The sequence below is a fragment of the Cannabis sativa genome, chromosome X, assembly GCF_029168945.1.
Source record: "Cannabis sativa cultivar Pink pepper isolate KNU-18-1 chromosome X, ASM2916894v1, whole genome shotgun sequence".
Classification (NCBI taxonomy): Eukaryota; Viridiplantae; Streptophyta; class Magnoliopsida; order Rosales; family Cannabaceae; genus Cannabis; species Cannabis sativa.
The window spans coordinates 70,710,088-70,723,091 of NC_083610.1; positions in this window are offsets into that span (position 1 = coordinate 70,710,088).

The window sequence follows — 13,004 nt, forward strand, 5'->3', positions numbered from 1 at the left end:
GTCCTAATACTATAAATTAAAGCGACAGCAGAGCGGAAATTATCTGACGGGGAAGAATTTCTATACGGTACCTATTACACATATATTTTAAAAAAAATAATGTCTTAAAGAAAATTAAAAAAAAACAATTATAAAAACTGAGTAAAACAATAAACATAAGTGAAATAGTGTGTATAATAAATAGAGTTAATAAATACAAAATTAATAATTGAAAATAAATAGTAAGTGTTATTTTTTAAAAACATGTGATTATTAATATGCATCACCGTAGATATTTTTATGAAAACTAAAATGTTTCATTACTATAATCAATAAAAAACATAGAACATAAAGTTATATTAATTATAGTAGTTATGATTTAAAACTTAAATATAACATATATCATATGGGGGCGGGTTCAGAGTGCTTATCTATTCTCCTACTCTCGCCCCATTTTCGACTCGAGTATAAACATTTAATCGTCCTGTCCTTGAAAGTCGGCCCCTGCCCCTGTTCCATTAAGGGCGAATACCCGTAAGTATAATTCCCACCCCTAACTTAAAATAACCAATATAGTTTATGCAGCACTACTAACAGTGGTAATTGTTTTTAGTAATAGATTAATCTTATAATTAATTAGTCAATTATAAAAAAAGTGGTAAACTGTTGTAGAGTTTTTTGGCGTGTAAAATCCCACTGCCACTTGAGTGTAAACTGTAAAGTGTGAAGGTTTTACAGACTTTTGGGGGTCCAATTTTTGTATTTATTATTTGTTTTGTTCTTTTTAGCTGTTGGTGTTTATGATAATGTTACACCTTTATTAGAGATATATACCATAAAAAAACCACACACATGCAACACGCAAAGTATCCTTTGATAACATTAATTTATTATACCATCAAAACTCATAAATTTATTATGTAATATTTACTCACCTTATTTACTTGCATTTAAAATTGTGACAGCCATATTCATCACATGTAAGTGAATCTACACAAGAGAGGAGAACTTAGAGCATCTCTAATAAAAGCAACACATATAGTTACAAAAATACATACATTATTTTAAAATATATATTTTTTTTATTTTCTCTCTCATTCACATTAAATTTATCATCTTCTCTTAAAAAAAATACTTCAATGGTTTACAACTTTTAAAATTGCTTATTATGATCCCAAATCACATTAAATTAATGACTTTTTAAATAAAAAATATTTTTTTTAATAAAAAATTAAAGAAAGAAAAAAAAAATGTAATATTACCATTATCTAAATTGAACAACACTTCATATAAATTAAAAATGGAATACCACTCTAATAAACAACTTCCATTAGAGATGCTCGCTGAAATTGGCAAATTTACATTAAGAATGGAATTTGCAACAGAGTAGAATTCTATTCCACAAAGGACTAACTATAGACTCTAGATCAAACTTGGCTAAATGATGAGCAACATAATTGACTTCTCTATACACAAACTTAATCCCAGCAAAGCCATGACTTGGAATGATGCTCTTAATGCTCCACAAAAATCCATCTTATTCTCTACAATAAGACTCAGCAGAAAAAGAAATGAGGGAAATAGGCTATAGCTTGAGCACAATCTGACTCAATAGTGAAACCACTAAGCTTAAGGTCCCTTTCCATTTGCACCCATTCTTTGATGGCCTGTGAGGCTGTCAAATGGCTAGTTAAAAACCTTGCTCCGTCCACCAACACTCATGCCAAATTCTTCTTAACCCCAAACCATATTAATAATTAGATAAATGATACTGATTAAATCTATCAAAAAAAATAAAATGTAACATTATTATATGCCCTTGTGATGTGTTTGACACGGACAATTCTTGTAGATCCATAAATAACATTACATTGATTATAAATAAATATTTATATATATGTCATTATACTATTGTTTTAATTGCACTACAGATGAAGTTGATGATGTATAAAGGATTAGATTGGATTATATTAGATAGAACTATAATATAAAATTGGAAAGGATTGGATTTGATTTGATTATCTAAGTATCCAATACTTTCTTATGCACAATAGGTTTAAATATTGGATAAATAATTATATACTTAGTATAAGTGGAATTACATTATACAATTATTTTTTTATATTTTAATTAAGAAAATTTATTAAAAGTATTTTTCAAATAATTTTATAATTTGTCTAATTTTTTTTCTTCAAATTATTAAATGTTGATGCCAAAAATTGGTTCAACAACAAAATTGTATTATCACTTAGAATTCTTTACACTAAGTTTGGTCTAATTAAAACACAATCTCTATCGATTTACACGATTTTCCTCTATTTGGTATGAATTTTGTTAACTCTTGAGCTCAAGTGTACTTTTGAGGATGTATATTCTGATAGAGTTTCTACTAGTCTGATGTGAGCAAGAATTCGTTATCTTTATTTTTTTCGAATGGGGTAGTCCACAATTTATAGGCGCAAAGTGTCGTCAGCTTTCTTTTTTCGCCTACTTTGATTTATCCACGTGCATTAATTCTCACCTGCTCCTCTTCGTGCTCTTCCTTTTCCTGCTTATAGAGCTCTTTTGGTGCATTGTTCTTTCTTTCACCAAGCTCTACTCTTCTTTCTCCAAGCTTTCCCTCTGCTTCCTTTTTAGTGAAACAGTACATTTCTTTCGTAGCCCTGCCATATCACTATATTAGTTCTTTCCTCATTTTAATGTCATGGAATTAATTATTTCTCTTGAGATTATTTTTATTAAATGACCGCATAGTTTAATCATTGGAATTAGTAAATAATTAAGAGATTTAATTATTATTATGTGATTATGTGCTTCTTAGTAGAAATTAGGATATATAGTCAAAAATAGGCCTTAGGTAAATATTTTCTCAATTACGAAGATATATTTAAATTCTAGATGTAATATATATATATACTATATATTAAATTTTACAATTTTCTTGTTTTATGCCAGGTAACTATGGAATACGACGATTTGACCAATAGGGTCACATGGATGCGGTTGAGTATCTTAAAATTAGTGGGGAAAAATAATTAGACATTTAGAATGTCAAGATTATTCAGGATTATTATTTAGACCATTTTACCTAAGGTAATTAATTTGCTTCTTGGTTAAGCAAGGGAAAATATTGTCTTTTGCCCTAACTGTAATAGAATTATTTCTTTTAGTGGAAAAGAATCTTTCTTTTAGCTGAATATTTAATAGATTATTAAGATAAACATATCATTAGAAATAAGATAAATCAAACCCCTTCATTCTCTCTCTGTCTCTCTATCTATCTATCCATCTCTCTCTCTCTCTCTCTCTCTCTCTCTCTCTCTCTCTCTCTCTCTCTCTCTCTCTCTCTCTCTCTCTCTCTCTCTCTCTCTCTTCGGCTGCACTTTAAACCAAGGAAGAACAACCCTTTTTGTTGCTAATACAGACTAGAAACTAGGGTAATTATAGTAAGGATTCAAGTAGTATTGAAGAGATAATCCAATGTACTCCCTAGCATGCTCTTCCTTTTTAAAATTTCAAGTTTTAGTTAGTTTAGGGATATGCTTTGGTAATTTCAGTTCTATTGGATTGAGATATTGTTAAAAGTGAGTTTTTAAGGTTTAATTATGTTAATTTTAATTGGTTTGGTTGGTTGTTGGTGGTTGTGTTTTGTGTTGGGCAAGCTTGAGTGTTGACCGAGGTTTTCGGCAACCAATAAAATATTATAAGATTAGAGAGCTGTAAGAAAATTAGAGAAGGATTTTTACGTGGTTGGGGCGTTAATGAGCCTTAGTCCACGAGTTTATATTATTTATGGATTTATTTAATACAGAGAATGTATTTGGTGAGTGTTTACTCTTATAAATACAGAGAATGTTCTTGGTGACTATTTACTCTTCTTGCTCTTATGCAACCCAAGATTCTCGACCCCATTTAATGAGCTTTGATGGGGTATTTATAGTGTTTTTGGTGGGTGATCCCCAGAATTATTGTACACGTGTATCTGTAAGTATCCATAAAGTTGGGCATTCCCAATGAATATACCATGGGTAATGCATGATCAAATCCCTAGGTGTTGTAGGGCTTTTATGTGGAATGTCCTTATTATCTTTTGACTGATGTGACTCTTCACAGTGTAGCCGTCAATAGACTTAAATGATCATTACTTCGTAGCTGGAGATTGGGGGTTGTGCCGTCAGACTTTATTGCGTGTAGCAGTCCCAACACGTTTCCTCCCATGCGGCATTAAATGCGATTTGATTGCTCAGGGGAAGCTTGACACCTCGCGGAGATGCCTTAGTATTACTTGGGCTTCCGGGAGCGTATGGGGCTCCCTATGTCTTCTCCGGGAGGCATGTTCCGGATGCTGCCTTATTACATAAAGACTTAGCAAATAATTCAAATGTTAAGCTGTTTGATCCACGTGTCCTCGTCCGGTTGGTCCACGTATATTGGGCAAAATCAGGGGTAACATTTACCCCGCAAGCCTTGTTTATTTGAAAAATAAAACAAGGCTTGTTCAAGTGCCTCCGGTCGACTCCTCGGTTTCCTGGCACGAGCTTTGAGCGCGTGAAGGTGTATTTAATGATAGCCTTTAATGCAGCGATTCACTTTTTGCAGAGGTCAATTTGTTTCACGCCTATTGATTGATACGACGCATTAATGGTGTCAGACGGATACTCAAACGTTTCCACCGCCTTAATTACGAATCAATCCAACCGTTGATGTTTGGGAATTCGAATCGTGCGCCTCCCCAACCGTTCGATTGGTAGGTGATATTGCTTGTTCCTCATGCATTCTTGCCTATAAAAGCCACCACCTTTCCTTCATTTCGGTTACTTCCTATTTCTTGCCAACTTTGCTTGAGTTTTCCAGAGAGAAAAAATCCTCAGACCAAGAGAAAACCTTCGAGCACTTTACAAATTTCCTTGTTAACCTTCATTCACCACTGTCAATCTACCTTTCCTTTGTTTGATCGACAACAGAACCCCCAGTTTCAACACTTCACTGTAAGTTTCTCGCATCCCTTGCTTTACTGTTTGTGTACATGGCATGCTTTACTTATCTGTTTGTTTTTTCTGGGTTTGGTATTTGAAGTTTCTGGGAATGTATTCTTTTGAGTTTTTCACGTAACAAGTCTAGATTCACCATCTCTGGTGTTAGGGTTACTCTTGTTACATACTTGTTATTTTTTGCAAAGGACCATACGCTCTTTGTGTACTGGTCTTCTAGGGCATAGAGAAGACTTTGTTTTTCTCGATTTTCTGCCCCTTCTTTTTCTTTTACGCCCAATGTTGCCTTCTGTGAGTTCTTTGCACCCAACTTTTGTCCAGGAAATCCTTCTAGGGTTTTCTGGTTGACAGATGTCCGGAGGGGGCCTCTTTCCAGCGGTTAGGGGACCCCCATTCCCTTTTTTTGACTCAGGGTTTGGTATGGGGCCTAACTGCTAGAATCTTAACTATTTTTTTAGAATCAAAACATGTCTGCGTCCGGTTCAAAGTCGTCCAAGAAGAGCGGTAAGCGTCTGGCTACCCTTGAAGACGTCTCATTGGGTCCCGTTGCCCAGGAAGGGTATAAGTCTCGGGCCACAGGATGGGAGGCAGCTGAGCTTCATTCCACCCTAACCTGCCTCCATCAACTGGAGAACATCGTGGAGGTGGCTGGAATCAAACCCTCAACATCCGGGACGTATCACCGGCCGCCCCGAGATGCGGAGACGCCCAACCATAACTATGGCGGCTTCGGGGCTTGGAGCCAGACGCACCTGATGGCCGGGGCCATGCTTCCTCTTTAAGACTATTTTATTAATTTTTTAGTTTTTGTCGACCTTGCGCCATACCAACTGATTCCTCAAGCATACCGCCTGCTTTCAGGCTTGTTTATTTTTTACTCCGCCCGGGGATGGGGCTCTCCCAGTCCAGCGGAAATTTTGTATTTTTATGAACTTGTTTCTGTCCCCAAGAAGGGGACAAACTTAAGGATGGTTTTTACGGATTTTGGGCCCACCCTTCCAATGATGGGGTGGTCCCTTATAATAGGCAAACTCATGTTAAGGAGTATCGCCACCGCTTCTTCTTCTCCTCCGGGTTCCGAGCAGTGGAGCATCCGGAGCTTCTCACAGAGTGGGTCGGGATTCCCCCTATGAGCGGACCGCGCCTACTCAGGTCTTTCTCCGGAGGGCCCAGGTCTTTGCGACTTACGACCAGGCGGAACTTGATGTTGGGGGCCTAGTCACGACGGAGAATTTCCGGAAGGCCAAACTTATCTTGCCGCACCAATCAGTGGAGGACTCTAACCTTTCTAAGGTTATTTGTCCGAATGTGAGGGTGCCTGCCGCGGAGAAGACCTTCCGGGATGAACTCATCGCCACCGCCGAGAAGAAGTACCAGGACTATCTCTACTAGAAGGCCCAGGAGAAGGCTTATTCTAAGGCCTAGGCAGCTTCCAGGAGGCCACTTCGCGTGGGGAGCCCGGTCGAGAGGAGAAGCCAGGCGATCGGTGGGAAGCCCCTTCGCATTGGGAGCCCGGCTGAGAGGAGGGCTCCTAGGCCAAAGCCTTCGGTTCAGGTGCCGAACACCGGGGCTCCTGACGCCACTACTTCCGGCTCTGGTAAGTCTCCTTTAGCAGTACATTACGTTCCTTCCGTTGGCGAATATGCCAGTCTTAGGCCTGTAGGATTCGATGAGCGTCTCCATAGGTTTAGGATGCCCTCGACCCGGTGGGGAGACCATATGAAGGATTATTATTTTTCCAACTTAGGAGATTTCCTAGGTCGGTCCCGGATGGGTTCTGGTCCTCTGGAGCCCGTTCTCTTGGACACTTCGGCCTACATCTCTTCCAGCTGGTTCCGGCCTTCGGACAGCTATCTCAGGGACGATGCTGCCAGCGTTAAGATTCGAAACTTTGCTAGGGCCGAATTAGAGAGTCAGGGTAGGACTAGCTTGATTGCTTTATTCGAGCGTTTACTGTTTCCATGGATATTCTAACACTTGCCTTTTTTCTTTTGTTGTAGCAGGTAATTTCATGGATGCCATTTTGGCCGAACTTGCCGGAGCTCACACTCTTGACGCTCCACTTCCTTTAACTTCCTCCCAGGTGGCCACTCCCTTGAAAGCTTCTTCAGTGCCCCTCCAGACACTATTGACTGAGTGGATGAGGAAGAGGCGCTTCCTGAGGAAGCTGAAGAAGGTAAAGAAGAGCAATGGGCTCTTCCTGAGGAAGTTGAAGAAAGTGAAGTGCAAGAAGTTGCTCTGATTCGCAAGTGCAAGGGCAAGATGGTTGCCGAGGAGGTGCCCATACGGCAGCGGAGAGCTGATACTCCGGCCCCCGCACTTGATTTCGGGATCTCTCCCGAGGTGGAGGAAAACACTGCGCCTCCCAACATAGTGCTGACTCCGGTTCCTGGAGATGAGGCGAGACAGGAACTCCGGATAGCTAAACACAACTACGCCATGGACGAGTACTCCCGGGGGCATGCTAACGTGGAGGCTTTGAGGAGGGTTTTGTGAGTTGAAATGAAAAATACCCTTGACGATCCGAACTACCAGAATCCGTGGGATCTAAACTTGGACCCCCTATCGGATTGGTTCGGTCGTTTCCTCGGGCCCACTCTAGCTCCCTTTGCCACGGAGATGACCGGCGAGTTTGCGTCTCAGCTTACCCGGTTTGCACCCAAGCAGTTCGCTGCTTGTGCATCCTTGAACTCCATCTTCCAAGTCCAGGATCTCAGCCACTCCCTCACTGTGGTAAGTACGTCGTAGTTTATTTTTTTTTCTCATCATTTTCTCTTAAGGATTCTTACTCATGCTTGTATCCTTTTCCAGCTTGCTGCCGAGGCTGGCCGCCTTTCCAAGAACTTAATTAACCATGGCTTCGTCCTGTCTGACTTTGGGGGCATGGACGAAGTCATGAAGATCCTTCAGGATTTGACTGCTGAAAGGCGAATTTACCAGGAGGATGCCGAGCGCCGGGAGGCCCTTGCCAAGGCCAGTAAGGAAGAGGCCAGGCGGAGGGAGGCACAAGCGGAGGCGATGATCCGGGAGGAGGCCCTTCGGAGGGATAGGCTGGAGGCCAAGCACCAGGAGGAGCTGAGGGCGGAGGGCGAGGCTGCTGCCAAGGCCAAGCGTGAGCTTCGGGAGGCTAGGGAAGCCTTGGATGAAATGGCTGCCAAGGTGAAGTCCTTAGAGGAAGTTCACCAGGCAGACTTGGAGTCTAGGGCCAACTTGGCCGTGGAGCTGAAGGAGCTCAAAGACTTCAAAGACCAAGCCTTGAAGAAGGCTAAGAAAGATGAGCTCCTTTCTCCCGTCTCCTGCAGTCGGTGCGTCAAGCGTTTCGACGATGGCGTCTACATGGCCTGGTCTACAAATGACCAGAATATCAAGCTTAACTTCTACCCCAAACCCGCAAAGATGATTGCAAAATTCTGGGAGAAGAAGAAGAAGCTCGATGCCATGCTGGAGGCGCGCATTGGTCCTCGCCTTCCTCCTTGCATTGACTAGGCCGCTCTGAGTTCAACCCATTACAACCAGGATTTCACTCTCTCTCTCTCTTTTTTTTTTATTTACAGCCAATTATCTTGTATTTAAGACAATTTTGATTTACATAGCTGTTTTTATTTAAGGGGGAACATTGGTTTAAGGCCTGTCCCCGGGCCCTTTGTATATATATATATTTTTTGACCAGCCCTTAGGGCTAGAATTTTTATATATATATATATGATCTTATTTGATGCATATATCTTTCTTTTGGACCTGCCCTTTGGGTCAGGATGTTTATACATATGTTTTTTTCCTTTTTTGTGCATACTTTTTTTTTTACCTGCCCTTTGGGTCAGGATGTTTTACTTAGCCTGTTTTTTGTCTGTCCGTGTGGTATACCTTAGTACCCCCCTGAGTGGCATAGAAACTTTGTTTTTAAGGCACTCAGTTTTATTTAACATGTGGATGCTGTATACACTGAGACGATACAAACTCTTTAAACAAGGTCTAAGTTACATTTTTGGACTATTGGTAATATTTTCTGAGGTGATCGGCGTTCCAGGCCCTTGGCACAATGGTTCCGTCCATCTTTTTTAGCTTATAAGTGTCTGAACCGATTTCGTCCTCGATTTCATATGGTCCTTCCCAATTTGGCCCTAGTACCCCCACTCCGGGTTCCTGGGTGGCTGGGAAGACTCTTCTTAAGACCATATCCCCAATGGCAAATTTTCTATTTTTAACTTTGGAGTTAAAATATTTGGTCACCTTCTTTTGATAAGCTGCCATCCGTATTTGAGACTCGTCCCGGAGTTCTTCAACTTGATCCAGAGCTTCTTGAAGTAAATCTTGATTCGTGGCTGGATCGTAAGTCGTTCTCTTGTGGGACGGGAATAACGTTTCTACCGGGACCATCGCTTCACAACTGTACGCCATTGAAAAAGGCGAGTGGCCGGTCGTGGTTCTAGGGGTCGTCCGGTAGGCCCATAACACTCTTGGCAACTCTTCGGGCCAGTTGTTTTTGCAGGCCAGCAGCTTTTTCTTTAGGGTAACCTTTAGGATTTTATTGACTGCTTCTGCTTGTCCGTTTGTTTGCGGCCTTGCCACCGTGGAGAAGCTTTTCACTACTCCGTGTTGGTTGCAGAAGTCAGTAAATTCTTCGCAATCAAATTGCTTTCCATTGTCAGAGACTATTTTGTGAGGCAGGCCATATCGACACACTATGTTTTTGATAACAAGGTCTAGTGCTTTTTTAGCAGTTATAGTCTTCATGGGCTCAGCCTCCGTCCATTTGGTGAAGTAGTCTACTGCTACTATTGCATACTTTACTCCTCCCTTTCCTATTGGCAGGGACCCAATAAGATCTATTCCCCAAACCGCGAAGGGCCAGGGACTAGTCATCAGGGTAATTTCATTGGGAGAAGCTCTCGGTATGTTCGCGAACCTTTGGCACGAATCACACTTTTGGACGTAGTCTATACAATCTTTTTTCATTGTTGGCCAGAAGTATCCTTGTCTCAATATTTTCTTTGAGAGACTGGGTCCTCCTGTATGATCTCCACAGAACCCTTCGTGGACCTCTAGCATGATTTGTCTAGCTTCAGGGTCCGATACACACCTTAAATAAGGCATGCTGAGTCCTCTTCGGTAGAGAATTTGATCCATCATTACATAACGATGAGCGTGATACTGAATCTTTCGAGACAGTGCCCTTTCTTGGGGCAACTCACCTTTTGTTATGTATTCTATGATGGGGACCATCCAGCTGGGTTCTTGCCCAACCGTTGTTATGGCCTCTTTTACTTTGATGCTTGGCTCTGCCAAGCGTTCCACTGGTACTACCCCCAGCCCTTCCATTTCACTATCTGAAGCTAACTTAGCCAGACAGTCTGCGTGAGCGTTCTTTTCCCGGGGGATTCTTTCTACTTTGTAGTCCGTGAACTCGTGGAGCAGCTCTCGGACTATTGTTTCATACGGGCCATTCGCTCGCCACGTGTTTGGTACTCTCCCGATATCTGATTTACGACCAGTTTGGAGTCACTATAGACTTCCACTCTTTTGGCCCCTACAGCTTTCGCTAACCTCAGCCCTGCTATCAAGGCCTCGTATTCGGCCTCGTTATTCGAAGATGAGAAGTCGAACCGTAGGGGTGCCTGGAGTCGCAGTCCGGTCGGGGATATCATCGCCACCCCCGCTCCGGATCCATTTTCGTTGGAGGCTCCGTCCACAAATACTTTCCATGTGGGGACCGATGGTGTCGGCACGTTTGCGGTTGCCTCGGCTTCATTGCATTCGGTAATGAAGTCTGCCAAGGCTTGGCCTTTTATGGAGATTCGGGGAATGTAGTGTAAGTCGAACTGACTTAACTCCATTGCCCACTTGAGGAGCCTACTGGATGCTTCTGGTTTTTGGAGGACTTGCCGGAGCGGGTGGTTGGTCAGTACCTTGATCGGATGTGCTTGGAAATATGGCCTTAATTTTCTTGAGGCCATCAGGAGGCAGAAAACCAGTTTCTCGATGATGGGGTACCTTGTCTCCGCTCCTATCATGCGTTTGCTAACATAGTACACGGGATGTTGAGTTTTCTCTTCTTCCCGGACTAGGGCAGCGCTGACCGCGTGCTCGGAGACGACCAAATATAGGAATAGTTCCTCTCCGAGAACGGGTTTTGATAGGATGGGAGGCTTGGCCATATGTTCTTTCAACTTTTTGAATGCCTCCTCGCACTCGCCCGACCACTCAAACTTTTGGCACTTCTTCAGTATGTTGAAGAAGGGGATGCACTTGTCTGTAGACCGGAAGATAAAACGGCTCAGGGCAGCAACCTTTCCGGTTAGGCTCTGCACGTCTTTATGCTTCTTGGGGGATGGCATGCTCAGGAGAGCTTGGATTTTTTTTGGGTTTGCCTCAATCCCCCTCTGGCTGACGATGAAGCCTAGGAACTTCCCTGACTTGACCCCAAAGGTGCATTTCTTTGGGTTGAGCTTCTTGTCGTATCTCCGGACTACCTCAAAACACTCCTCTAAGTCGTCCGCATGGCTATTGCATGCTTTGGACTTGACGAGCATATCGTCCACGTATACCTCCATGTTTCGCCCCAAGAGGCCTTTGAACATCCGGTTGACCATTCTTTGGTAGGTCGCTCCAGCGTTCTTCAGTCCGAAAGGCATGACCAGGTAGCAGTATACCCCCTTATCGGTCCTGAAGCTAGTGCACTCTTGGTCCGCCGTGTGCATCTTTATTTGGTTATACCCGGCGTAGGCGTCCATGAAGGATAGTAATTTGAATCCAGAAGTGGCATCTACCATTTGGTCGATCATGGGCAGCGGGAAGTAGTCCTTCAGACAAGCTTTGTTTAGATCGGTGAAATCTATACAAACTCGCCAAGCTCCGTTCGGCTTGGGCACCAGGACCGGATTGGCTAGCCATTCCGGATAGTATACGTCGCGGATCATGCTGTTTGTCAGAAGCTTGTCCACCTCTTTCTCTAGGGCCTCGGCCTTTACCGAGTCGAGGGGGCGTCGCTTTTGTTGGACTGGTGGCATGTCCGGGTTGACGTTGAGGACATGAGTGATGACATGGGGGCTTATGCCGGTCATGTCCTCTTGGCGCCATGCAAAAATGTCGATGGCGCCCTTCAGTGTTTTTATTATTTTTTCTTTTTCCTCCGGATATAGGCTCTTTCCCAGCCGGAGTACTTTGGTGGAGTCGAGGTCACACACTGATATTTCCTCGACATCCTCCATTGGTTCTACAATTTTTTCAGACCCCACTCGGGGATCCAACTCATCTTCTTCAGCCATTTCTGGCTCAATGGTTTCCCAGACCATCAGTACGGGCAGGTGGGTTGCAACATTGTAACATTGCCTTGCCTCCCCCTGATTTCCTCTCACCGTCCCTATTCCAGCTTCCTGGGTAGGGAACTTTAAGCACAGGCGCCGAATGGATCTGACCGCGCCAAAATCTACCAGGGTCGGTCGGCCGAGGATCGCGTTGTAAGCGGTCGGGCAGTCCACCACCACAAAAATGCAGTATTTGAGTGTGCTCTGGGGGGTGTCCGGGCACAAGGTGACTGGAAGTCTCACTTTTCCCATTGGGATAAGCGTCGTTCCGTTAAACCCTGTGAGTTGGGAACCACTGGGTGAGAGGTCTCAGTCCGTCAGGCCTATTGCAGTGAAGGCCTCCTTGAAGAGTAGATTCACGGAACTTTCGTTGTCAATCAAGACTCTGGCCACCACTTTATTAGCGATGGGGGTCTCGATGACCAACGGATCATGGTGAGGGAAGCGCACCGTCTTGGCGTCTTCTTCCGTGAACGTGATGGGTTGATCCATCAGCCGGGGTCTTTGAGCTGGGAGTTGAGTAACCTCCCAAACCTCATTGTGCTTTACGGCCCCCGCATACCGCTTTAGTTCTTTGCGGGTGGTTCCTCCAATATGGGGTCCTCCGGAAATCATGGCTACCCTCCCGTTGGATCTGGGCGGCAGACCGGGGATGTGCTGGGCATCGCCCGCGGGAGCAACTGGAGCCAATACTCCTGCTGCACCCCCTGGTGTTCCCTGTGGCACAACC